The 27,603-nt window shown below is 43.9% G+C and overlaps 1 protein-coding gene across 1 annotated transcript in view; it reads right to left on the bottom strand.

The window, feature by feature from the left end:
• Positions 1-27,267, bottom strand: part of CFAP107 (cilia and flagella associated protein 107) — a 98,414-nt gene extending 71,147 nt beyond the window's left edge. The window contains exons 1-2 of the mRNA XM_053690426.1: positions 26,814-27,267; positions 17,532-17,666 (exon numbers count right to left, since the gene is read on the bottom strand). The gene's annotated coding sequence lies outside the window, so the exon portion shown is untranslated. The remainder of the gene's footprint in view (positions 1-17,531; positions 17,667-26,813) is intronic.
• Positions 27,268-27,603: the final 336 nt, after the last annotated feature.

The raw sequence follows: 27,603 nt of genomic DNA, 5'->3' as shown, positions 1-27,603 counted from the left end.
TGCGGTAAGGCCAAAAAAGTGTGCGGTGCCCCTAAACCTTCAAGACTCGTAATAGCAGCACTGGAAAAATACTTCTTTCACCAATATTCTATCCCTTTTTTGGGTTATGTGATCTCCAGCCAAGGATTCAAGATGGATCCTATTAAATTGTCTGCTATAATGGATTGGCCTAGACATGCTACTTTGAAGGCCCTACAGCTCTTCCTAGGCTTTGCTAATTCTATACAAAATTAAGGGATTCTTCATTATCACTGCTCCTCTTACCGCCTTAACCAGAAAGGGAGGTAATTGCAAGAACTGGTCAGAGAAGGCTATTTTTGCATTTGATTCACTTAAAACAGCTTTTTCTTCACCTCCAATCATTAGAAACCCTGACCACTCTTCAATTTATTATGGAAGTAGATGCATCTGATGTGGCAGTAGGGACAATACTCCAACGTACTCCAGACTCCAGCAAAAAACACCCTGTGACATTTTTTTTTTTTTTAAATCAACACGGCTTAATTATATAACGATATTGGCAACAAGGAATTGTTAGCCATCAAAATGGCTCTGGACGAATGGAGACACCTGTTTGAATGAACACTTCAACCCTTCATGATTTTAACATATCATAAAAATCTCTTGTATTTACAGACGGTTAAGAGGCTCAATGCTCGTCTTGCCAGATGGTCTTTATTCTTCTGCAGATTTAATTATGTTCTTTGTTACATTCCTGGAACCAAAAACTTTAAGGCAGATGCCTTGTCAAGGCAGATTATCCTGGATTTATCGATGAATCACACTCCACAGGTTATTCTCAAACCTCAAAAGATCATAGCTCCATTTACTTCTTCTGTACTACAAAGATTGCAAGTAGGACAATCCAAATTACCACCATCCTGTTCTCCTCCTCAGAAATGCCCCTTGTTTCCTAAACAACTACATCTAAAACTCCTTCATTGGGCTCATAACAATGTTTTAGCTGGGCATTCAGGTTTCAAAGGAACATTAAAAAGATTAACACAACATGTATGGTGGCTATCTCTAAGAAAAGATACCAAGGATTTTGTAGCAATCTGTGCTTCCAAAATATCCTCACATCAATTACCTTCTGGCCTGATTCAGCATCTTCCAATTCCTCACCAGCCATGGACCCACATATCTATGGACTTCATAACTGACTTGCCCATCTCTCAGGGTCATAATACCATATTGGTAGTGGTAGACTGTTTCTCTAATTCTGGTCATTTTGTGCCTTTACCAGGCTTGCCTACTGCCCCGATACTGTCTGATCTTTTTATACTTCATATAGTAAGAGTGCATGGCAAACCCTATGACATTGTATTGGACAACAATCAAATTAGTCTCAATTGCTGCCTCCTGTCAAACTAGCTTACAACTCTTGGCTAAATTCTTCTTTACAAACCTTCCCATGTTATGCTGCCTATGGCTTTGAACCTAGAATCTTCTCCATGTTTCCCTCTGACACTGGAGTTCCTGCAGCAGATTCATCAAGTGTTGAAGCAATCCACCTATCAATATAAATTCTTTGCAGACTGCAAATGCAAGTTGTCACCCAAATATCAATGTGGAGTTCAAGTCTGCATATCTACTACATTTCTCCATCTTGAGCAACCATCACCTAAACATGGTCCTCGCTAAATAGGACCATTTGGAATTTTACACCAAGTATGTCCATCAGCCTACCGAATGGCTCTTCCTAAGACCTTAAAAGTTCACTCAGTGTTTCATGAATCCCTTTTGAAACCACTAATGTCCATAACAAGGTACGCACAGAAAACCAAACCTCTTCCTCCTCTTGTTGTCTCTGGTCACCCGGAGTATGAGGTCAGTCGGATTCTTTACTCCACGTTTCGTGGTAACAAACTGTATTATCTGATTCAATAAAAGGGATACCCTATATCAGAATGGTCATCAGAACCTGCTCACCAAGTTCATGCCCCTGCTCTTATCAGGGCCTTTCATATTGCTTATCCCTTTAAGCCTTTTAAAATCCCCAGAGGGAACCTTGCAAACAGGGCACTGCTAGGTAATGCGGTGTAGGTCATCTTGCCGGCCGCTCCGGTGATGACAGGTGGCCTATTTACTCTCTAGCCGGTGGATCCTCTGTGCCCACTTGTTAGTTTTTGACTGCGCTGTGGCTCCTTCCTAATCTACTGCTGACCTAACCTCTCTACCTGTAAGCACCTCTGTCCTGCCTGCCTGAACTCTGCAACCATTCTCTACAAATTCTGCCTGCTACAGTAACGTCTTAACTACCAGTGAGTACCAACCTGCCTAATCTGCCTGCCTGAACTCTGCAACCTTTGTCTGTCAGTCCTGCCTGCTGTAGTAACCCCTTAACTGCCTGCGACTACAACCTGCCTAAAAAGCTTAAACCTCTGCTAGTCTGATCTACAATTCCTCAGCCTGTCTGACCTGCCTGCTGAACTTCTCTATTAGTGAATATAAAAAATATGTCCCACTGTAAAGAAGTTCATATAATAAAGGCCCCAGTTCAGGCTTCTATCCAAAGGTTAAAACCACATCAAGGATCAGCTCTTTCCCAAATGTAAATCCAAGATACTGCAAAAGAATAAAAAGAGACGGCGCTCCAATGGTATAGTATTTCACTGCTCCACTCCACAGCACTGAGCTTCTCACACATGAGGAAGAATACTCACAATTTGAAATGCACTAAAATAAGTGCAATGTAGGCATAATCAGAGCCCCCCAGCTAGCTCCCTCCATAAGCACAGCTTGCTAAGGGAATAGAGATAGACTCCACTAGTATCAAATGGGTATATTAAATCACCAAACCAATGTGATTCAGTGGGGAAAAATAGGCACAATGGATTTGTTTATTAAAACTTTAAAACCAATAATGAAATAAACTATTTTTATTCTTTTGCTGAACTTCTTCATTGCCTTTCTGTGAATATCCATCTCACCTGCCAACCTCTGCCTGCTGGATTTCTCTGCACATGAGTTTCTTCTTTATTCACTCAGTCTCATTCATCTATGCCACAGTTGTCTCTGGGGGTCACGTCCTGGGATATATTCAGTGTGCTAGAGTGTGATAAAAATTCAAAAGCGGTAGACCGGAGGAGTATAAATAAAATACCTTTATTGCTTCATTGTGGGGATTAGAAAACACAACGTTTTTGGAGCGTACCCCTTAATCATGTGATAGTAATCATGTATTTCCTGCCAAAATATATAAGTTCTGCTTACGGGGAGGGAGGACGACTACCTCCGCTCCCAGGGGATGGCTCTGCCGCTGGGAAGAGAGACCGACTGTCTCATCTCCCAGCTCCTGGCTCTGCCGCTGGGGAGAGAGACAGACTGTCTCCTCTCCCGGCTCCAGGCTCTGCCGCTGGGGAGAGAGACCGACTGTCTCCTCTCCCAGGAAGGGATTCTGTTTACGGGGAGGGAGGACGACTACCTCCGCTCCCAGGGGATGGCTCTGCTGCTGGGGAGAGAGACCGACTGTCTCCTCTCCCGGCTCCTGGCACTGCCGCTGGGGAGAGAGACCGACTGTCTCCTCTCCCAGGAAGGGGTTCTGTTTACGGATAGGAAGGACGACTACCTCCGCTCCCAGGGGATGGCTCTACCGCTGGGGAGAGAAACTGGTTGTCTCCTCTCCTGGCTCCTGGCTCTGCCTCTGGGGAGAGAGACTGACTGTCTCCTCTCCCAGGAAGGGGTTCTGTTTACGGGTAGGAAGGACGACTACCTCCGCTCCCAGGGGATGGCTCTGCCGCTGGGGAGAGAGACCGACTGTCTCCTCTCCCTGCTCCTGGCTCTGCCACTGGGGAGAGAGACCGACATCCATCTCTCCCTGCAAGGGGTTCTCTGCAAGGGGAGGGAGGACGCCTACCTCCTCTCCCTGGTTTCCTGGGGCTGTTACAGGTGCTGGGCAGAGGGGGGCGGCTCTCTACCCTGTTAATATAACACAAAGAAAAAGTCCAGCACTCACTCACAAGCTCTCAACTAAGATAAAAAGCAGCAATGGAAGAGTTAGTTACCGCATCTGGCCAAATGGGAAAAGCCCAGGTACCTCGTCAAGGTCTCTTCCAAAAAAACCTGGGTCCCTAAACAGCCACACAATGCAGGCTCACAATCAAACAACTGTGAAAAAAGCAACTGTGAAAAAATGGAGGGTGCACAGGCTTATGTAATCTCCCCAAACATATACAAAACACGGGTGGGGTCAGCACTCTCAGGCCGGACCGGGTAAACATCCTATGACCCTGCAACATGCACAGCCCTGGGTGCAAACCAGCACTCTCAGGAAGCTGCACTGTCACCAGAGTCGCAGGCAGTTAACCCCAGACAGGCCTGGGTGCAAGGCCCAAACATGGAAAATTACAAAAAATAATACATTAATATAACACACAGAAAAAGGCCAGATGCAGTAACTAACTCTTCCATTGCTGCTTTTTATCTTAGTTGAGATCTTGTGAGTGCTGGACTTTTTCTGTGTGTTATATTAATGTATTATTTTTTTAATTTTCCCTGTTTGGGCCTTGCACCCAGGCCTGTCTGGGGTTAACTGCCGGTGGCTCTAGTGACAGTGCAGCTTCCTGAGAGTGCTGGTTTGCACCCAGGGCTGTGCATGTTGCAGGGTCATAGAATGTGTACCCGGTCCGGCCTGAGAGTGCTGACCCCACCCGTGTTTTGTATATGTTTGGGGAGATTACATAAGCCTGTGCACCCTCCATTTTTTCACAGTTGCTTTTTTTCACAGTTGTTTGATTGTGAGCCTGCATTGTGTGGCTGTTTAGGGACCCAGATTTTTTTGGAAGAGACCTTGACGAGGTACCTGGGCTTTTCCAATTTGGCCAGATGCGGTAACTAACTCTTCCATTGCTGCTTTTTATCTTAGTTGAGAGCTTGTGAGTGAGTGCTGGACTTTTTCTGTGTGTTATATTAATGTATTTTTTTGCAATTTTCCCTGTTTGGGCCTTGCACCCAGGCCTGTCTGGGGTTAACTGCCTGCGACTCTGGTGACAGTGCGGCTCTCTGCCCTGTTGCCAGCGCTTCTGCTGGGGTGGCTCCTGTTACGGTTACCCTTAGTCTCGCTGAGAGATGGACCGCTTAGTAGCCTGGATCCCTATTGCTAAAGAGGGGAGAAGCTGCTTTCCATAGTATTCTATATGAGTCTCGCAAATATAGAATAATCTCCCTTAGCTGCAGTACAGCTAGGATACCCTTCTGCCCACAAAAACGAGTCAACGCTGCGATTGAGGGTCAAACAAGAACTCAGGACTGGGATGCCCAGCCTGCTTTTTATTAAGGTTACATGCACACAGGGCACTCCCAGGGGGAGAGGGGGGGAAGCACAAAATCCCCCATCACACATTTAGATAGAGAGCACTGTCCTTTGACAGGCCACAATAGGATTACAGTACTTAAGATAACAAGTTTACAAGTTCATCTTATCAATTAGCAGTCTGGCTCCAGAGGTGATTAGACAATAGTTTCTAAAAGCTGAAAAAAAAGAGTTAACTCTTTATGAAATGATACTTGTTACGGTTTTCTTGGAGCCCTTCTTAGGCGCTGGCTTGCTGGTTCAGGCATTGCTGCTGGGAAATAAGCTCTTCACAACAAAATAACTAATGCTTCTGTAACAGTGCTCCCTTTCTGTGGAACACTCTGGCAGACACGGTCTGACCCCTTTTCGGGGCAGACTAAGGCTGTCCAGACCGCTGGTTATGCGGGGCTGAGGTCAGTTTGTCTGGACAACCCGTCGACGTTGCCATTCTGTTTCCCAGGTCTGTAAGTAATGGTGAAATTGAAGGGTTGCAACGATAAGCTCCAACGTAATAGCCTGCCGTTATCTCCAGAGACCCGGTTCAGCCACACCAACGGGTTATGGTCGGTGACCAGAGTGAACTCCTGACCATATAAATAGGGAGTCAATTTCTTTAATGCCCACACCAAAGCCAAACACTCCTTTTCGACCGCTGCATAGCTGACTTCGCGGGGCAGGAGCTTCCGGCTGATGTAGGCAACTGGATGCTCCCCTCCATCTTCGCCTACTTGGCTGAGGACGGCTCCCAGCCCAAACATGGAAGCATCTGTATGGACGATAAAACGTTTGTTAAGGGCTGGGGCCGCCAAGACAGGAGCGTTAATTAGAGCATTTTTGAGAGCCTGGAAAGCCGTTTCACAGTGGGGAGACCACAGGACCTGTCGAGGTAAGTTCTTTTTGGTCAAGTCAGTCAGGGGTTTGGCAAGTGTGCTGTAGTCTGGTACGAACCGTCTATAGTACCCTGCCGTGCCCAGGAAGGCTAGGACCTGAGTCTTAGTGATGGGGGTGGGCCAATTGGCGACAGCTTCTATTTTGGCCGGCTCTGGTCGCTGCTTTCCACACCCCACCCGGTGACCCAGGTACTGTACCTCGGCCATCCCAAAGTGGCATTTTTCTGGCTTCAGAGTCAGGCCAGCAGCCCGGATCTGATCCAGAACCATTCCCACATGAGCTAAGTGGTCCTCCCAGGACTCACTGTGGATCGCTATGTCGTCCAGGTAGGCGCAAGCAAAACTCTGGAAGCCATCCAGGAGCCTATCCACCAAGCGCTGGAATGTAGCTGGGGCATTCTTCATCCCAAACGGCATTACCCTAAACTGATATAAGCCGAATGGAGTGACGAATGCCGACTTGGGGATAGCCTCCGGGGCCAGGGGAATCTGCCAGTAACCTTTGCAGAGGTCAATAGTGGTCAGGTAATTTCCCCTGGCTATACGATCGAGTAGCTCGTCTACCCTGGGCATAGGGTAAGCGTCCATCACAGTCTTTTCATTGAGCCTCCGATAGTCTACGCAGAACCGGGTGGTCCCATCTTTCTTGGGCACCAAGACAACTGGGGAGGCCCAGGGACTATCGGAGGGCTCAATTACCCTGAGCTGGAGCATCTCATCGATCTCCTTCTTCATTCCTGTCCTAACTGCTTCAGGGATTCGGTACGGAGCCTGGCGCAAGGGAGCTTGTCCCGGAGTATCTACCTGGTGGGTGGTTAAAGTAGTGTACCCTGGCTTCGGGGAGAAGGTGAGGTGTTTGGACTGGAGGAGTTGGTTGAGCTGCTCCCTTTCAGTGGGGCTAAGTCGGTCCCCTATCTGAACCTGCGCCACTATACCTGTGGGGAGGCTCTTTTCTAATAGGTCTGGAATGGGTAAACTGTCGGGGTCTTCCTGAGGGGAACAACATACGGCCGTCACGTTCTCTGGTCGCTCAAAATATTCCTTGAGCATGTTTACATGGAATGTCTTTCTAAGATTGTTGTCGTGGCAGCTAGCTATCACATAAGTGGTGTCTCCCCTTTTCTCTACGATCTGGTAGGGACCCTGCCAGGACGCCTGCAATTTGTCTGTCTTCACCGGCTTAAGTACTAACACCTTTTGTCCTATGGTGAAGATTCTCTTTCGGGCCCCCCGATCGTACCATACTTTCTGTCTTCTCTGGGCCAACTGGAGATTAGCCCGCACGGATTTGGCTAATTGCTCCATTCGGTCCCTGAGTTCCAGCACGTATGGCACAATTGGGACACCGTCAGCCTCCATCTCTCCCTCCCAGTGCTCCCGGATCAGGTTTAGGGGTCCCCGTACCTTTCTTCCGTAGAGCAACTCGAAGGGAGAGAACCCTGTCGTTTCCTGGGGCACCTCCCGGTAAGCAAATAGGAGGTGCGGCAGGAAGCGTTCCCAGTCTCGGTATTCCTGAGTGAACGTCTTGAGCATTTGCTTGAGGGTCCCATTGAACCTCTCACACAGCCCGTTCGTCTGGGGGTGGTATGGGGAGCTCAGGAGGGACTTAATTTTGCAAACCTGCCAGAGTTGTTGGGTCAATTCAGCCGTAAATTGGGTGCCTCGGTCGGATAGGATTTCTTTTGGAAATCCTACCCGGGAGAACACCTGTACTAGTGCATTCGCTACCGTATCCGCTTGTATGTTGGATAGGGCGACAGCCTCTGGGTACCTGGTAGCGTAGTCCACTACGGTAAGAATGTATCGCTTACCGGAGGGACTAGGGGTAGCCAGTGGTCCCACTAGGTCAATAGCAACCCGGCTGAAGGGTTCCTCTACAATGGGCATATTTACTAGCTGGGCTTTAGGGTGATCGCCTCGCCTTCCTACTCGTTGACACACATCGCAGGTGTTACAGTAAGTTCTAACGTCAGCGTGCACCCCTGGCCAAAAGAACGTGTGAGTAATGCGGTGTAGGGTACGGGTAACGGCTAGGTGGCCTGCTAAGGGGATGTTGTGGCCTATTTTGAGGATTTCTTGACGGTATTTGTGGGGCACTACCAGCTGTCGCCTACGCTGTCCCCTTTTCTCTGTCCAGCGGTATAGTTTCCCTTTTTCCCATAAGAATGTTTCGTTATCTGCCCCGCCCCCTCCGGTCTCTGCTCGTTCCCGGTACTTTTGTAAGGTCGGGTCAGTCTTAGACTCTGCCTCGAAAGCATCTGGGGTGTCCCAGGGTATGGGGCCTAACCTGTCAGGCAAGGTCGGGGTAGGTCTTACCTGTGTCTCCCGCACTGGTGAGAGCTCTCGCTCCGTCCGGGCTTGGGCCCGTGTAGTCACTGGGTCCGCCTCGTTGTTGCATACTGGAGCATAGGCAGAAGTCATGGGGCCCAAATCGTTGCCCAGTAGTACTTCGGCAGGTAAATTATCCATTAGGCCCACGTTCACAGCCCCCTTTCCTGCTCCCCAATCAAGATGCACTTTAGCTGTTGGAATTTTGTACACATCCCCCCCCGCCACTCTAACGGCCACAGTCTGTCCGGATCGCTTGTGCTCTGGCACCAAATGACTCTGTACCAGCGTGATAGTAGCCCCTGTGTCTCGCAATCCCTCGGTAGATCGCCCCTCGAGCCATACACTCTGCCGATGGTGCTGGCGGTTATCTGAGGCAGCATATACAGGGTCTGCCTCGTGAAGCGGCCCCACATATCCCTCCATAGGGGCCTCTTGGTTAACACAGAGGGCCCGGGCCGGACGATAGGACCCAGAGGGGTAATTGTAATTCCTGGGTGTCTGGTGCGTATTAAGGGGGCAGCTAGCCATGAAATGCCCTGGTTGCTTGCATCGGTGGCAAGTCGGTCTGGGACGCTCAGAGCTGTTATTGGGTGGTCCTGAGTGTCGGACGGGCCCTGTGGGCACCGGGGCTCGGAATTCAGCACGAGGGGGTGCACGGTAAACCTCTCTGGGTTCGACCCGTGCTGGAGCTCGGTAGTTCATGGGTTCGTGAAGACGGGAGTCATAATGTTCATCGGCCAATTTGGCTGCTTCTTCTAAGGTAGAAGGCCGCCTGTCTCGCAGCCATTCCTTCCCTTGCTGTTCCATGCCATTATAAAAATGTTCTAAGAGAAACAATTGTAAAATTTCCTCCCCAGTCACCGCTTTACTTCCGCTCAGCCAGTGATTTGCCGCTCTCCGCATTCGGTGCGCCCATTCCATATGGGTATCGTTAGGCTTCTTTTCCGTGCCCCGAAACTGTCGGCGATACGTGTCCGGAGTTACAGCGTACCGTCGCAACAGTGTCTCCTTAACTAGCTCATACTGTGTCACTTCCTCAGCACCCAGAGTACGAAAGGCTTCCAGGGCTCGCCCGGATAGTTTCCCAGACAATATCGTGGGCCACTCTCTGTTGGGAATCTGGTGCAGGGCACATTGCCTTTCGAAGTCCGCCAAATATTCATCAATCCCTGTCTCGCTCTCTAGGAAGGGTCGAAATGCCGCATAGGGTATCTTGGGCCTCCCAGCATTTTCGACAGGGATGATTACCTGCGGGGCTTCAGCATTGCGGTGTGCGTTCGCTAGGTTGAGTTCGTGGGCTCGAGTCTCTCGTATATCCTCGTCCGCCTCCGCCATCAACTGCTGTACCAATTCCATGGAGGGGTTCGGCCCGTATAATGAGAGCCTTTCCCGAACAATCCTTGTTTTTTCGTCACTAATCGTGGTCGGTGTTTCCGCCATTGTGAAGCTCTGATCCAGTTCGGTCAATTCTGCGATCAGCTCTCTCCTCGGCCGGTTGCTGGCGTACCCCCCTCTGCTTTCAAGTAAATCTTTTAGGGTTATACGCTTCAATTTTTCGTAAGCGCTCTCCATCCGTTCTGTACCTCTCCTAGGAAATCCAGGAAAATCCCGCCGCTGCCGCCAAATGTTACGGTTACCCTTAGTCTCGCTGAGAGATGGACCGCTTAGTAGCCTGGATCCCTATTGCTAAAGAGGGGAGAAGCTGCTTTCCATAGTATTCTATATGAGTCTCGCAAATATAGAATAATCTCCCTTAGCTGCAGTACAGCTAGGATACCCTTCTGCCCACAAAAACGAGTCAACGCTGCGATTGAGGGTCAAACAAGAACTCAGGACTGGGATGCCCAGCCTGCTTTTTATTAAGGTTACATGCACACAGGGCACTCCCAGGGGGAGAGGGGGGGAAGCACAAAATCCCCCATCACACATTTAGATAGAGAGCACTGTCCTTTGACAGGCCACAATAGGATTACAGTACTTAAGATAACAAGTTTACAAGTTCATCTTATCAATTAGCAGTCTGGCTCCAGAGGTGATTAGACAATAGTTTCTAAAAGCTGAAAAAAAGAGTTAACTCTTTATGAAATGATACTTGTTACGGTTTTCTTGGAGCCCTTCTTAGGCGCTGGCTTGCTGGTTCAGGCATTGCTGCTGGGAAATAAGCTCTTCACAACAAAATAACTAATGCTTCTGTAACAGCTCCTTTGTCCAGGTCTATAAGCTCGGGCCCAGGCTGCTGATCTGTATCTAGCAGCTCGTCTGCGTTTATGCTCTGTTGCCACTCATCTGAGGCCAACCTCCATGATTCCCAGAGTGCTGCACCACAGCTCCGTGCAGACTCCGTGGCATGCTGCAGATTTCGGTCTAGCAGCCTCTTGTATGCCTTTTCCAGTCCCCATTCTTGGACAATAAGCAATACCATATCGGATACCAGCCAGGGTATGCCCGAGAGATCCAACAGCTGCTCGCGGGAGTGGCCAATGTTCATTACTCTCAGTTCCGCCCCGCTCCCAAATTCTGGGTCTTCTGTCAACTTTTCCAATAGTAACCCAGGGCTGCCGAAGCCAAAGCACTCTGTGGGGGAGCAATCCTCCAGCCATGGCCGTACTTGCATAGCGAACCATCGGAGGTCCTGATAGCCGTCCTCCACCCACATCTCTGCCCAAACCAGTCAATCTAGTTCCGATAGCCATTCCTCCATGGGCTGCTCTCCCAGGAAAAGCACTCACAAGTCTCACTGGACCCAGTACCTGTCGTCATCTGTGGGGAGGACCTTTCCATCACAATCCTTTTCTTGTTGAAGCCTCTCCCTCCATAGTTGCCGGCGGATAATGCTCCTGCAGCTCAGCTGGTCCAGTTCAGAACCAGGACCATCCAGCTGGATCAGTGCCTCCTGTACTCTCCTTAGGTACTCGGCTTCCATAGTTTCCAGCTACTGTTACCCTTCTCTGTCAGCAGGAATCGTGTGGAAGAAGCAGATCCCACCGCTGCCAGCCAATGTGACATATACCCTGGCTACCTCGACTGGGTAGCTCCGCCAAAGGGGTCCTGCTTCCTCCCTGCTGACTGCAGCTATGTACCTGGCAAGTGACCACAGCCTGTAGCCACCCCTGATGCCTGAAAGCACCAGTACTCAGGGTCCCACCTTGTGGCAGACTCCAGCTACCCAGACTAGGTAGCTCTGCCAGAGTGTCCTTCCTCTGCCTGGAACAGGCTGCTATGTAGCCCAGGCAAGTGATTGTAGCAGGAGCCCACCCAAATAACTAGACAGACTAGCATTCAGGTGAAATAAAAACTGTTAATAAACAAGTCCTGAAAGACAAAAAAACGAGAGGCGCTGTTTGTGCAGCATGTTCTATGCAGACACTAATGACAGAACAATGGTGATTATATACTCACAAAAGGAATTGCACATCCAGTGCAATATTAGACAAGCCGAAACTTCAGAGCCGTTCGGCTGACTCTCCAAGGCTGTGTACGCTGTACCAAAACGAGGCTCCCGACAGACAGCTGCTTCCGGTATTAGTCCCAAAATAGGACGCCAATGATACCTGTCACAAACGAATGGCTACAATGTGCAAACATAGCCTTTAAAAGGGCTTTTAGCTATTTTACTGCCCATCCCTAATCTAAATAAACAAACCCCCAAAAAACCCTTAAAGGTTGGTACTCCCGGTTCCTGCAGTCCGGCGGAGATGGTCCTGTTCCAGGTGATGAAGTCTTCTTCCAGGAACATCCTGCGTGGAGCGGTGCTGAAGACTGAAGACCGCGGAGCTGAAGACCGGCGACCCTGGAACTGAAGACCGGCGACCGCGGAGCCATGGAGCATGGATGATCCTCTTTGTATGATCTCCACCGTACACTGAATAGTGAATTCAAGGTCCACAATTAAAGATGGCGTCCCTTGAATTCCTATTGGCTGATTTGAGTCATCCAATTCAAATCAGCCAATAGGATGAGAGCAAGTGATTTGAATAGCCAATAGAATTCCACTTGCTCTCATCCTATTGGCTAATTTAAACAGCCCTTAACCGTCAACCACCCACATCGCAATACACCTATTTACCCTATTAACCCCTAAACCGCAAAACCCCTACATCGCAATAAACCTAGTTACCCTATTAACACCTAAACCGCAAAACCCCCACATCGCAATACACCTATTTACCCTATTAAGTCCTAAACCGCAAAACCCCTACGTCGCTATAAACCTATTTACCCTATTAACCCCTAACCCGCAAAAAAACCACATTGCAATAAACCTACTTACCCTATTAACCCTTAAACCCCCTACATCGCAATAAACCTATTTACCCTATTAACTCCTAAACCACAAAACCCCTACATCGCAATAAACGTATTTACCTTATAAACCCCTAAACTGCAAAACCCCTACATCGCAATAAACCTAATGAACTTATTAACCCCTAAATCACAAAACTCCCACATCGCAATAAACCTATTTAACTTATTAACCCTTTAAACAGCCAAAATCCACAATGCCAATAACTGTTTAAATAACTAACGGCTAGATTTAGAGTTCTGCGGCCAAAGGGGTGCGTTAACTAAGCATGCTTTTTTTCCCCCGCACCTTTTAAATACCGCTGGTATTTAGAGTTCACAGAATGGCTGCGTTAGGCTCCAAAAAAGGGAGCGTAGAGCATATTTACCGCCACTGCAACTCTCGATACCAGCGTTGCTTACGGACGCGGCCAGCTTAAAAAACGTGCTTGTGCACGATTCCCCCATAGAAAACAATGGGGCCGTTTGAGCTGAAAAAAAAACCTAACACCTGCAAAAAAGCAGCGTTAAGCTCCTAACGCAGCCCCATTGTTTCCTATGGGGAAACACTTCCTAAGTCTGCACCTAACACCCTAACATGAACCCCGAGTCTAAACACCCCTAACCTTACACTTATTAACCCTTAATCTGCCATCCCCGCTATCGCTGACCCCTGCATATTATTATTAACCCCTAATCTGCCGCTCCGTACACCGCCGCAACCTACATTATACCTATGCACCCCTAATCTGCTGCCCCTAACACCGCCGACCCCTATATTATATTTATTAACCCCTAATCTGCCGCCCCTGCTATCGCTGACCCCTGCATATTATTATTAACCCCTAATCTGCCGCTCCGTACACCGCCGCAACCTACGTTATCCCTATGTACCCCTAATCTGCTGCCCCTAACACCGCCGACCCCTATATTATATTTATTAACCCCTAATCTGCCGCCCCCAACGTCGCCTCCACCTACCTACAATAATTAACCCCTAATCTGCCGACCGGATCTCACCGCTACTCTAATAAATGTATTAACCCCTAAAGCTAAGTCTAACCCCCTAAGTTAAATATAATTTAAATCTAACGAAATAAATTAACTCTTATTAAATAAATTAATCCTATTTAAAGCTAAATACTTACCTGTAAAATAAACCCTAATATAGCTACAATATAAATTATAATTATATTGTAGCTATTTTAGGATTAATATTTATTTTACAGGTAACTTTGTATTTATTTTAACCAGGTACAATAGCTATTAAATAGTCAATAACTATTTAATAGCTACCTAGTTAAAATAATTACAAAATTACCTGTAAAATAAATCCTAACCTAAGTTACAATTAAACCTAACACTACACTAGCAATAAATTAATTAAATAAAATACCTACAATTATCTGAAGATCTCCCTACCTTGTCTTCACCACGCCGGGTTCACCGATCCGTCCACCGAAGTCTTGATCCAAGCCTCCGAAGTCTTGATCCAAGCCCAAGCGGGGGCTGAAGAGTGACGTCCATCCTCCAGCTAAAGTCTTGATCCAAGCGGGCAGAAGAGGACATCCGGACCGGCAAACATCTTCATCCAAGCCGCATCTTCTATGTTCTTCCATCCGATGACGACCGGCTGATCTTCAAGACCTCCAGCGCGGATCCATCCATCTTCACCGACGACTTCCCGACGAATGACGGTTCCTTTAAGGGACGTCATCCAAGATGGCGTCCCTCGAATTCCGATTGGCTGATAGGATTCTATCAGCCAATCGGAATTAAGGTAGGAAAATTCTGATTGGCTGATGGAATCAGCCAATCAGATTCAAGTTCAATCCGATTGGCTGATCCAATCAGCCAATCAGATTGAGATCGCATTCTATTGGCTGTTCCGATCTATTGGCTGTTCCGTCATTCGTCGGGAAGTCGTCGGTGAAGATGGATGGATCCGGGCTGGAGGTCTTGAAGATCAGCCGGTCGTCATCGGATGGAAGAACATAGAAGATGCGGCTTGGATGAAGATGTTTGCCGGTCCGGATGTCCTCTTCTGCCCGCTTGGATCAAGACTTCAGCCGGAGGATGGACGTCACTCTTCAGCCCCCGCTTGGGCTTGGATCAAGACTTCGGAGGCTTGCATCAAGACTTTGGTGGACATATCGGTGAACCCGGCGTGGTGAAGACAAGGTAGGGAGATCTTCAGGGGCTTAGTGTTAGGTTTATTTAAGGGGGATTTGGGTTAGATTAGGGGTATGTGGGTGGTGGGTTGTAATGTTGGGAGGGGGGGTATTGTATGTTTTTTTTTCCAGGCAAAAGAGCTGAATTCTTTGGGGCATGCCCCGCAAATGGCCCTTTTAAGGGCTGGTAAGGTAAAAGAGCTTTTCTATTTTAATTTTAGAATAGGGTAGGGCATTTTTTTATTTTGGGGGTCTTTGTTATTTTATTAGGGGGCTTAGAGTAGGTGTAATTAGTTTAAAATTGTTGTAATATTTTTCTAATGTTTGTAAATATTTTTTTATTTTTTGTAACTTAGTTCTTTTTTATTTTTTGTACTTTAGTTAGTTTATTTAATTGTATTTATTTGTAGGTATTGTATTTCATTAATTTATTGATAGTGTAGTGTTAGGTTTAATTGTAGATAATTGTAGGTATTTTATTTAATTAATTTATTGATAGTGTAGTGTTAGGTTTAATTGTAACTTAGGTTAGGATTTATTTTACAGGTAATTTTGTAATTATTTTAACTAGGTAGCTATTAAATAGTTATTGTAAGGCTGGACCTTTAAGGAACTCAATTTACAGATATTAAAGGAGGAACTTTATTAAGTAGTCAGCTTTGTAAATAAACAGGAGTATTATGCAATATCTCTTTAAGGAAACCACAACAGTATATAAAGAGGATGACGTCCATCCTCCGGCTAAAGTCTTGATCCAAGCGGGCAGAAGAGGACATCCGGACCGGCAAACATCTTCATCCAAGCCGCATCTTCTATGTTCTTCCATCCGATGACGACCGGCTGATCTTCAAGACCTCCAGCGTGGATCCATCCATCTTCACCGAAGACTTCCCGACGAATGACGGTTCCTTTAAGGGACGTCATCCAAGATGGCGTCCCTCGAATTCCGATTGGCTGATAGGATTCTATCAGCCAATCGGAATTAAGGTAGGAAAATTATGATTGGCTGATGGAATCAGCCAATCAGATTCAAGTTCAATCCGATTGGCTGATCCAATCAGCCAATCAGATTGAGATCGCATTCTATTGGCTGTTCCGATCTATTGGCTGTTCCGTCATTCGTCGGGAAGTCGTCGGTGAAGATGGATGGATCCGCGCTGGAGGTCTTGAAGATCAGCCGGTCATCATCGGATGGAAGAACATAGAAGATGCGGCTTGGATGAAGATGTTTGCCGGTCCGGATGTCCTCTTCTGCCCGCTTGGATCAAGACTTCAGCCGGAGGATGGACGTCACTCTTCAGCCCCCGCTTGGGCTTGGATCAAGACTTCGGAGGCTTGCATCAAGACTTCGGTGGACATATCGGTGAACCCGGCGTGGTGAAGACAAGGTAGGGAGATCTTCAGGGGCTTAGTGTTAGGTTTATTTAAGGGGGATTTGGGTTAGATTAGGGGTATGTGGGTGGTGGGTTGTAATGTTGGGGGGGGGGTATTGTATGTTTTTTTTCCAGGCAAAAGAGCTGAATTCTTTGGGGCATGCCCCGCAAATGGCCCTTTTAAGGGCTGGTAAGGTAAAAGAGCTTTTCTATTTTAATTTTAGAATAGGGTAGGGCATTTTTTTATTTTGGGGGTCTTTGTTATTTTATTAGGGGGCTTAGAGTAGGTGTAATTAGTTTAAAATTGTTGTTATATTTTTCTAATGTTTGTAAATATTTTTTTATTTTTTGTAACTTAGTTCTTTTTTATTTTTTGTACTTTAGTTAGTTTATTTAATTGTATTTATTTGTAGGTATTGTATTTCATTAATTTATTGATGGTGTAGTGTTAGGTTTAATTGTAGATAATTGTAGGTATTTTATTTAATTAATTTATTGATAGTGTAGTGTTAGGTTTAATTGTAACTTAGGTTAGGATTTATTTTACAGGTAATTTTGTAATTATTTTAACTAGGTAGCTATTAAATAGTTATTGACTATTTAATAGCTATTGTACCTGGTTAAAATAAATACAAAGTTACCTGTAAAATAAATATTAATCCTAAAATAGCTACAATATAATTATAATTTATATTGTAGCTATATTAGGGTTTATTTTACAGGTAAGTATTGAAGTATTTACAGGTAAGTATTGGTAAGGCTGGACCTTTAAGGAACTCAATTTACAGATATTAAAGGAGGAATTTTATTAAGTAGTCAGCTTTGTAAATAAACAGGAGTATTATGCAATATCTCTTTAAGGAAACCACAACAGTATATAAAGAAAAATAGTTTTGTTCCACCACAGAATTCAATTACTCAATATAATAAAGTAATCACAGATTTAGTGGTGAGTAAAATATAGAATGATTTTGAATTAAATAACCCAATAGAACTTATCTGGTTATAGAGAAGCTGGACAATCAAGAGTTAATACAAGTATGTTACAATAGAGAAAAGAATCAAGGTTGAATAACTAGTTCAGATTAACTATTCCCTGTTATATATATTAGAATTTGTACAGGATAACTGATTAATCTTGATGGGGTTTTGTAGTGTAAAGTTAATGAAGCTCTTACAGTTCAAGTACCTTAATTCAGTGAACTGGGAGTTAGGAATCCATTCCTGTCTGTAAGTGAGAGAGATCAGCTTGAGCTGCTGCAGATCGTCAAACCGGAAGTAACTGCAATCGTGTGGTAGAGGCTTCTGGGAAATGTAGTCCAGACTGAAAATGAAAGGATTAGAAGGTAAACAGCTTTTAACAACTTGTAGATGTTTTACCTTTGAAAATGAGCAGTAAATGCCAGGTATTTGAACTACACTTTGTAGTGTTGGAATGAGTGTCAAAATTTAGTTGAGTCCGGTTTAAATTATCCAGCTGTAATAGTGAAATGTCCGTGGTAGAGATGAGATCCTTCTCATGTGTTAGGAAGTGTGGCTTGGTTCTCAGGTGTTCACAGTGGGAACAATTAGAATAACTAAGCAATGCTGCTTAGTTGCTTAGGCAATTTAAAGGGGGAGTAACCAATAAGATTTGTAGGCAGTTAAAGATACAGGATCCCTTACAGTACCCCCCCTTCAAGGGAGCTGTTCCACAGCTACAGGACGAGGTCTATCCGGGTGCCGGCGATGGAAGATAGAAATCAGCCGGGGGGCATTGATATTTGCAGCCGGTTCCCAAGAGTCATCATCCGATGAAAAATTCTTCCAGCGAACAAGGTACTGTAAGGACCCATGACGTAATCATGAATCTAGAATGCTTTGAACCTCAAACTCATTGGGATCAGGTAGAATTGAGGGAGGTGGAAGGAGAACATCTTTAACTCTTTGTGCCGTATAAGGCTTTAAAAGAGAGACGTGAAACGTAGGGTGGATTTGAAGGCTAGCCGGGAGGTCAAGAGTGACAGCATTCTGATTTACAACCTTACTGATACGGAAAGGTCCAAGGAAGAGACTTGCCAATTTTTTGCTTGGAATTTGTAGCTTCAAGTACTTTGTTGACAGCCAAACTTTATCTCCAATGGAGTAAAGTGGAGGTTCCCTCCTACGTAGATCATAATGTTTCTTTTGTACAGATTGTGCTTGTTTGATGTTCTCATGGAGGAAGTTAAAGTTGTCAATTAGAGAATTGTGTAGATCATCAACGAGGGGAAAATTGAGATCATCAGTAGAATCCAATAGGAAATTCGGATGATACCCATAATTGGCATAGAATGGAGAGACCTTTGTAGAAGCATTGACAGAATTGTTATATGCGAATTCTGCCATAGATAAGAAGTCTAACCAGTCGTTTTGATGATAGGAACAGAAACAGCGTATGTATTGCTCTAACCACTGGTTAACTCGCTCTGCCTGGCCATTAGTTTGTGGGTGGAATGAGGTGGTGAATCTATGGTCAATCTGAGTAAGTTCACACAATTTTGACCAAAATTGAGAGGTAAATTGGGTTCCTCGGTCTGTTGTGAGGATGGATGGAATACCATGAAGTTTAACTATGTTATTAAGGAATAATTTGGCTGTTTCAGATGAGGTAGGAAGCTTGTGAAACGGTAGAAAATGAGCCATCTTTGTGAAAATGTCCACAATAACGAATATAGTGGTCTGATTCTTAGATGGCGGTAAATCTACGATGAAATCCATCGATAAGTGTTGCCACGGTTTTGTGGGTATTGGTAAGGACATGAGTAGACCGTATGGGGGTTTTCTTTCGGGTTTGGAAATGCAACATGTCATACAAGTTTGGATATATTGATGTACAGTATCTCTCATCTTCGGCCACCAAAAAGTCCTTTTGAGTAGTTCTAAGGTACGTTGGGTACCAGGGTGTCCTGAAAGGGGTGAATCGTGGTACATCTGTAGAAGTGTTGATCTCAATGTAGTAGGTATGTACATTTTTCCTTCATGATAATAAATTCCTGAACTCATCTTGAGATCAGGATGAACTTGAGTTGTGTCTTCTCTGGTATGTTTTTTTTATCTCAGAAAGTAATGTATTGGTGAGGCCAATGAATCGGTCTTTGGGTATGATATCTGATGGTATATCAAGTCTGTCAGGTTTTTCGGGCAATCTGGAGAGAGCATCAGCCTTCCCATTTTTGTTAGCGGGTCTGTAGATAATATTAAAGGAAAAACGAGAAAAATAAAGGCTCCAACGGACTTGTCTAGAGGATAGTGTTTTGTTGTTTTGTAGGAATTGTAAATTCTTATGATCAGTGTAAATTTTAATTGGATAAGTTGTGCCTTCTAAAAGATGTCTCCAGTATTCTAATGATTGTTTGATCGCTAAAAGTTCTTTCTCTCCGATTGGATAGTTTCTTTCAGCTGGTGACATTACTTTTGAATAAAATGAGATAGGATGAATGGGACTGTTAGGATTTTCTTGTTGAGACAAAACAGCTCCAATCGCAAAATCTGAGGAATCGACCTCTAATATGTAGCAGTGGGAAGGGTTTGGATATTTCAATATAGGAGCAGTAGTGAAGAGAGTTTTTAGCTTACAAAAAGCGTTTTCTGCCTCTGTTGTCCAATGGAAAGGAATTGAAACACTGGTTAATCTTGTTAATGGTCTTGCAATCCTGGAGAAGTTTTTTATGAATTTTCTGTAATAATTTGAAAAACCAAGGAATCTTTGAAGGTCTTTTCTGGTTTTTGGTGTCTCCCATGTGGAAACTGCTTCCACTTTTTCTTTTTGCATTTCAATACCGGTAGGTGATATCTCGTAACCAAGGAAAGTTACTCTGTCAGTGTGAAATAGACATTTTTCTGGTTTGGCGTAGAGTTTATGCTTGCGCAACCTCAGGAGAACCTCTTTTACATGTCTGATGTGATCATCATAAGACTGGGAATAAATTAAAATGTCATCAAGATAAATAACAACGGTAGTGTCTAGTAAGTCGTGGAATACTTCATTTATAAAGTGCTGAAATGTGGCAGGTGCATTGCACAATCCAAAAGGCATAACCAGGTACTCGTATAACCCGTACCTGGTTCTAAATGCAGTGAGCCACTCATGACCCTCTTTGATTCTGATGAGGTTATACGCACCGCGTAAGTCCAATTTGGTGTAAATTTTGGCTTCGGATAACCTCTCGATGAGCTCCGGTATCAGCGGTAGAGGATAACGGTTTTTAATTGTAACCTTATTAAGTTGTCTGTAATCTATGATGGGTCTGATAGTGGAATCTTTATTTCGGACGAAAAATATGCCGGCTCCTGCAGGGGAGGTTGATGGTCTGATGAATCCTTTTCTAAGGTTCTCTTCTAGATATGACTTAAGATGTTCGAGTTCAGGCTGGCTTAGTGGGTACAAGTGACCAAAAGGAATTGCTGCCCCAGGTTGTAGATCAATTGGACAGTCATACGGTCTGTGGGGAGGAAGATTCTCGGCTTCAGTTTTGCTAAAAACATCTAGAAAGTCAGAATATTCAGGGGGTAAAGTTTCCAATGTTAATTTTGTCTCTAATGGATCTGAATGTAAAACCAATTTATTGTTAGAACAGTATTCTGAACAGTACTGTGAGTTAAAATCAATTTTAAAGGGTAACCATTGAATATGTGGGTTATGTAACTGTAACCAATTAATGCCCAGAACAATTTTGTAGTTTGGTGAAGGTAAGACATCAAAAGATAACAATTCAGTATGACCTAGAACTGACATGCGTATTGGTATGGTGTGATGAGTTATGGGACCAGTTGTTATGGGTGAACCATCAATCACACGGACACAAATTGGTTTGCTTTTACGAATAAGGGGTATTTTATTAATTTTAACAATTTGTAAATCAACAAAATTGCCGTAGGCTCCGGAGTCTATTATTCCATCAACCGTCAGTTGCTTTTGGTCCCACTGTAGGAAAAGAGGTAAAATGAGAAAAGTGGGATTGTTGTTATAGGCATTGATGTACAAGAAAAACCAAACTTACTTCTTTTGTTCTTTAGGAGTATAGGGCAATCCTGTACAGTGTGCAAAGGATTTGCACAATACATACATAAGGATTTTACTCGTCTACGGAGTCTTTCCTCTGGTGTTAATGGACCGCGAGCTATTCCAATCTCCATAGGTTGTTCAGTAGGTTTTATGGATGGAGTGGCCTCATGGGTAGAATAAAGCTTAGGACGGAAATCGGTACTGTACCGTTCGGCACGCCTTTCACGCAATCTGCGGTCTAGTAGGGTGGCTGTTCTCATTAAGGCATCCAGGGTTTTCGGCAGTTCTACTCTGGCAAGCTCATCCTTTAAACTGTCAGCCAATCCAAGTCTGAATTGGTTTCGGAGAGCTACTTGGCTCCATTGAGAATCGGATGCGTACAACTTGAAATCAGCCACGTAATCCTCAACAGGCCTTTTGCCTTGCTTCAAACTTCTCATTGAGGATTCAGCTGTGAGTTGTACGTCCTTGTCTTGATACAAATCATCAAAGGCTTCAAAAAATTCATCAAGTGACCCCAGGAGGGGATCCTCAGATTCGCATAAATTATCTGCCCATGAACGGGGTTCACCTTTTAGAAAGGATATAACACTTAAAACTTTTACCCTCTCTGTTGGGTAGGTTCTAGGTTTTAATTGGAAGAGAAGATTGCAGGAGTTTTTAAATTGCCGATAAAATTTTCGGTTACCTGTGAATGGTTCTGGTAACATAACTTGTGGCTCAGGGCTGGTGTCATGTGATGGCGATCTGAGTGATATATAATCCCTTATTATAGATCTTAGGGATTGATTTTCAATCTAAACGTCGTGGACAGCTTGTGTTAACTGATCCACTTTCTGTGAAAGATTATACACAATTTGGGGTATATCTGTTGGTTCAATTTTTTTTTTTAAAGGCATAGGCCTAGATTTAGAGTTCGGCGGTAAAAGGGCTGTTAACGCTCCGCGGGTTTTTTTCTGGCCGCACCATAAATTTAACTCTGGTATCGAGAGTTCAAACAAATGCTGCGTTAGGCTCCAAAAAAGGAGCGTAGAGCATTTTTACCGCAAATGCAACTCTCGATACCAGAGTTGCTTACGGACGCGGCCGGCCTCAAAAACGTGCTCGTGCACGATTCTCCCATAGGAAACAATGGGGCTGTTTGAGCTGAAAAAAAACCTAACACCTGCAAAAAAGCAGCGTTCAGCTCCTAACGCAGCCCCATTGTTTCCTATGGGGAAACACTTCCTACGTCTGCACCTAACACTCTAACATGTACCCCGAGTCTAAACACCCCTAACCTTACACTTATTAACCCCTAATCTGCCGCCCCCGCTATCGCTGACCCCTGCATTACACTTTTAACCCCTAATCTGCCGCTCCGTAAACCGCCGCCACCTACGTTATCCCTATGTACCCCTAATCTGCTGCCCTAACATCGCCGACCCCTATGTTATATTTATTAACCCCTAATCTGCCCCCCACAACGTCGCCGACACCTACCTACACTTATTAACCCCTAATCTGCCGAGCGGACCTGAGCGCTACTATAATAAATGTATTAACCCCTAATCCGCCTCACTAACCCTATCATAAATAGTATTAACCCCTAATCTGCCCTCCCTAACATCGCCGACACCTACCTTCAATTATTAACCCCTAATCTGCCGACCGGAGCTCACCGCTATTCTAATAAATGTATTAACCCCTAAAGCTAAGTCTAACCCTAACACTAACACCCCCCTAAGTTAAATATAATTTTTATCTAACGAAATAAATTAACTCATATTAAATAAATGATTCCTATTTAAAGCTAAATACTTACCTGTAAAATAAATCATAATATAGCTACAATATAAATTACATTTATATTATAGCTATTTTAGGATTAATATTTATTTTACAGGCAACTTGGTATTTATTTTAACTAGGTACAATAGCTATTAAATAGTTAAGAACTATTTAATAGTTACCTAGTTAAAATAATTACAAATTGACCTGTAAAATAAATCCTAACCTAAGATATAATTAAACCTAACACTACCCTATCAATAAAATAATTAAATAAACTACCTACAATTACCTACAATTAACCTAACACTACACTATCAATAAATTAAATAAACACAATTGCTACAAATAAATACAATTAAATAAACTATCTAAAGTACAAAAAATAAAAAAGAACTAAGTTACAGAAAATAAAAAAATATTTACAAACATAAGAAAAATATTACAACAATTTTAAACTAATTACACCTACTCTAAGCCCCCTAATAAAATAACAAAGACCCCCAAAATAAAAAATTCCCTACCCTATTCTAAAATACAAAAATTACAAGCTCTTTTACCTTACCAGCCCTGAACAGGGCCCTTTGCGGGGCATGCCCCAAGAATTTCAGCTCTTTTGCCTGTAAAAAAAAACATACAATACCCCCCCCCCCAACATTACAACCCACCACCCACATACCCCTAATCTAACCCAAACCCCCCTTAAATAAACCTAACACTAAGCCCCTGAAGATCTTCCTACCTTGTCTTCACCTCACCAGGTATCACCGATCCGTCCTGGCTCCAAGATCTTCATCCAACCCAAGCGGGGGTTGGCGATCCATAATCCGGTGCTCCAAAGTCTTCCTCCTATCCGGCAAGAAGAGGACATCCGGACCGGCAAACATCTTCTCCAAGCGGCATCTTCTATGTTCTTCCATCCGATGACGACCGGCTCCATCTTGAAGACCTCCAGCGCGGATCCATCCTCTTCTTCCGACGACTAGACGACGAATGACGGTTCCTTTAAGGGACGTCATCCAGCCAATCGGAATTAAGGTAGGAATTTTCTGATTGGCTGATCGGAACAGCCAATAGAATGCATGCTCAATCTGATTGGCTGATTGGATCAGCCAATCGGATTGAACTTGATTCTGATTGGCTGATTCCATCAGCCAATCAGAAAATTCCTACCTTAATTCCGATTGGCTGATAGAATCCTATCAGCCAATCGGAATTCGAGGGACGCCATCTTGGATGACGTCCCTTAAAGGAACCGTCATTCGTCGTCTAGTCGTCGGAAGAAGAGGATGGATCCGCGCTGGAGGTCTTCAAGATGGAGCCGGTCGTCATCGGATGGAAGAACATAGAAGATGCCACTTGGAGAAGATGTTTGCCGGTCCGGATGTCCTCTTCTTGCCGGATAGGAGGAAGACTTTGGAGCACCGGATTATGGATCGCCAACCCCCGCTTGGGTTGGATGAAGATCTTGGAGCCAGGACGGATCGGTGATACCTGGTGAGGTGAAGACAAGGTAGGAAGATCTTCAGGGGCTTAGTGTTAGGTTTATTTAAGGGGGGTTTGGGTTAGATTAGGGGTATGTGGGTGGTGGGTTGTAATGTTGGGGGGGGGTATTGTATGTTTTTTTTTACAGGCAAAAGAGCTGAAATTCTTGGGGCATGCCCCGCAAAGGGCCCTGTTCAGGGCTGGTAAGGTAAAAGAGCTTGTAATTTTTGTATTTTAGAATAGGGTAGGGAATTTTTTATTTTGGGGGTCTTTGTTATTTTATTAGGGGGCTTAGAGTAGGTGTAATTAGTTTAAAATTGTTGTAATATTTTTCTTATGTTTGTAAATATTTTTTTATTTTCTGTAACTTAGTTCTTTTTTATTTTTTGTACTTTAGATAGTTTATTTAATTGTATTTATTTGTAGCAATTGTGTTTATTTAATTTATTGATAGTGTAGTGTTAGGTTAATTGTAGGTAATTGTAGGTAGTTTATTTAATTATTTTATTGATAGGGTAGTGTTAGGTTTAATTATAACTTAGGTTAGGATTTATTTTACAGGTCAATTTGTAATTATTTTAACTAGGTAACTATTAAATAGTTCTTAACTATTTAATAGCTATTGTACCTGGTTAAAATAATTACAAAGTTGCCTGTAAAATAAATATTAATCCTAAAATAGCTATAATATAAATGTAATTTATATTGTAGCTATATTATGATTTATTTTACAGGTAAGTATTTAGCTTTAAATAGGAATAAGTTATTTAATAAGAGTTAATTTATTTCGTTAGATGTAAATTATATTTAATTTAGGGGGGTGTTAGTGTTAGGGTTAGACTTAGCTTTAGGGGTTAATACATTTATTAGAATAGCGGTGAGCTCCGGTCGGCAGATTAGGGGTTAATAATTGAAGGTAGGTGTCGGCGATGTTAGGGAGGGCAGATTAGGGGTTAATACTATTTATGATAGGGTTAGTGAGGCGGATTAGGGGTTAATACATTTATTATAGTAGCGCTCAGGTCCGCTCGGCAGATTAGGGGTTAATAAGTGTAGGTAGGTGTCGGCGACGTTGTGGGGGGCAGATTAGGGGTTAATAAATATAACATAGGGGTCGGCGATGTTAGGGGCAGCAGATTAGGGGTACATAGGGATAACGTAGGTGGCGGCGATTTGCGGTCGGAAGATTAGGGGTTAATTATTTTAAGTAGCTTGCGGCGACGTTGTGGGGGGCAAGTTAGGGGTTAATAAATATAATATAGGGGTCGGCGGGGTTAGGGGCAGCAGATTAGGGGTACATAAGTATAACGTAGGTGGCGGTCGGCAGATTAGGGGTTAAAAATTTTAATCGAGTGGCGGCGATGTGGGGGGACCTCGGTTTAGGGGTACATAGGTAGTTTATGGGTGTTAGTGTACTTTAGGGTACAGTAGTTAAGAGCTTTATGAACCGGCGTTAGCCAGAAAGCTCTTAACTCCTGCTATTTTCAGGCGGCTGGAATCTTGTCGTTAGAGCTCTAACGCTCACTGCAGAAACGACTCTAAATACCAGCGTTAGAAAGATCCCATTGAAAAGATAGGCTACGCAAATGGCGTAGGGGGATCTGCGGTATGGAAAAGTCGCGGCTGAAAAGTGAGCGTTAGACCCTTTAATCACTGACTCCAAATACCAGCGGGCGGCCAAAACCAGCGTTAGGAGCCTCTAACGCTGGTTTTGACGGCTACCGCCGAACTCTAAATCTAGGCCTTAGTTATTATGTAAGGCTGGACCTTTAAGGAACTCAATTTACAGATATTAAAGGAGGAACTTTATTAAGTAGTCAGCTTTGTAAATAAACAGGAGTATTATGCAATATCTCTTTAAGGAAACCACAACAGTATATAAAGAAAAATAGTTTTGTTCCACCACAGAATTCAATTACTCAATATAATAAAGTAATCACAGATATAGTGGTGAGTATAATATAGAATGATTTTGAATTAAATAACCCAATAGAACTTATCTGGTTATAGAGAAGCTGGACAATCAAGAGTTAATACAAGTATCTTACAATAGAGAAAAGAATCAAGGTTGAATAACTAGTTCAGATTAACTATTCCCTGTTATATATATTAGAATTTGTACAGGATAACTGATTAATCTTGATGGGGTTTTGTAGTGTAAAGTTAATGAAGCTCTTACAGTTCAAGTACCTTAATTCAGTGAACTGGGAGTTAGGAATCCATTCCTGTCTGTAAGTGAGAGAGATCAGCTTGAGCTGCTGCAGATCGTCAAACCGGAAGTAACTGCAATCATGTGGTAGAGGCTTCTGGGAAATGTAGTCCAGACTGAAAACGAAAGGATTAGAAGGTAAACAGCTTTTAACAACTTGTAGATGTTTTACCTTTGAAAATGAGCAGTAAATGCCAGGTATTTGAACTACACTTTGTAGTGTTGGAATGAGTGTCAAAATTTAGTTGAGTCCGGTTTAAATTATCCAGCTGTAATAGTGAAATGTCCGTGGTAGAGATGAGATCCTTCTCATGTGTTAGGAAGTGTGGCTTGGTTCTCAGGTGTTCACAGTGGGAACAATTAGAATAACTAAGCAATACTGCTTAGTTGCTTAGGCAATTTAAAGGGGGAGTAACCAATAAGATTTGTAGGCAGTTAAAGATACAGGATCCCTTACAGTTATTGACTATTTAATAGCTATTGTACCTGGTTAAAATAAATACAAAGTTACCTGTAAAATAAATATTAATAAATAATAATTATAATTTATATTGAAGCTATATTAGGGTTTATTTTACAGGTAAGTATTTAGCTTTAAATAGGATTAATTTATTTAATAAGATTTAATTTATTTCATTAGATTTAAATTATATTTAACTTAGGGGGGTGTTAGTGTTAGGGTTAGACTTAGCTTTAGGGGTTAATACATTTATTAGAGTAGCGGTGAGATCGGGTCGGCAGATTAGGGGTTAATTATTGTAGGTAGGTGGA

Source organism: Bombina bombina, chromosome 8, assembly GCF_027579735.1.
Source record: "Bombina bombina isolate aBomBom1 chromosome 8, aBomBom1.pri, whole genome shotgun sequence".
NCBI lineage: Eukaryota > Metazoa > Chordata > Amphibia > Anura > Bombinatoridae > Bombina > Bombina bombina.
The sequence above is the reverse complement of the archived record's forward strand: the minus strand, read 5'-3'. Positions and strand labels throughout refer to the sequence as shown.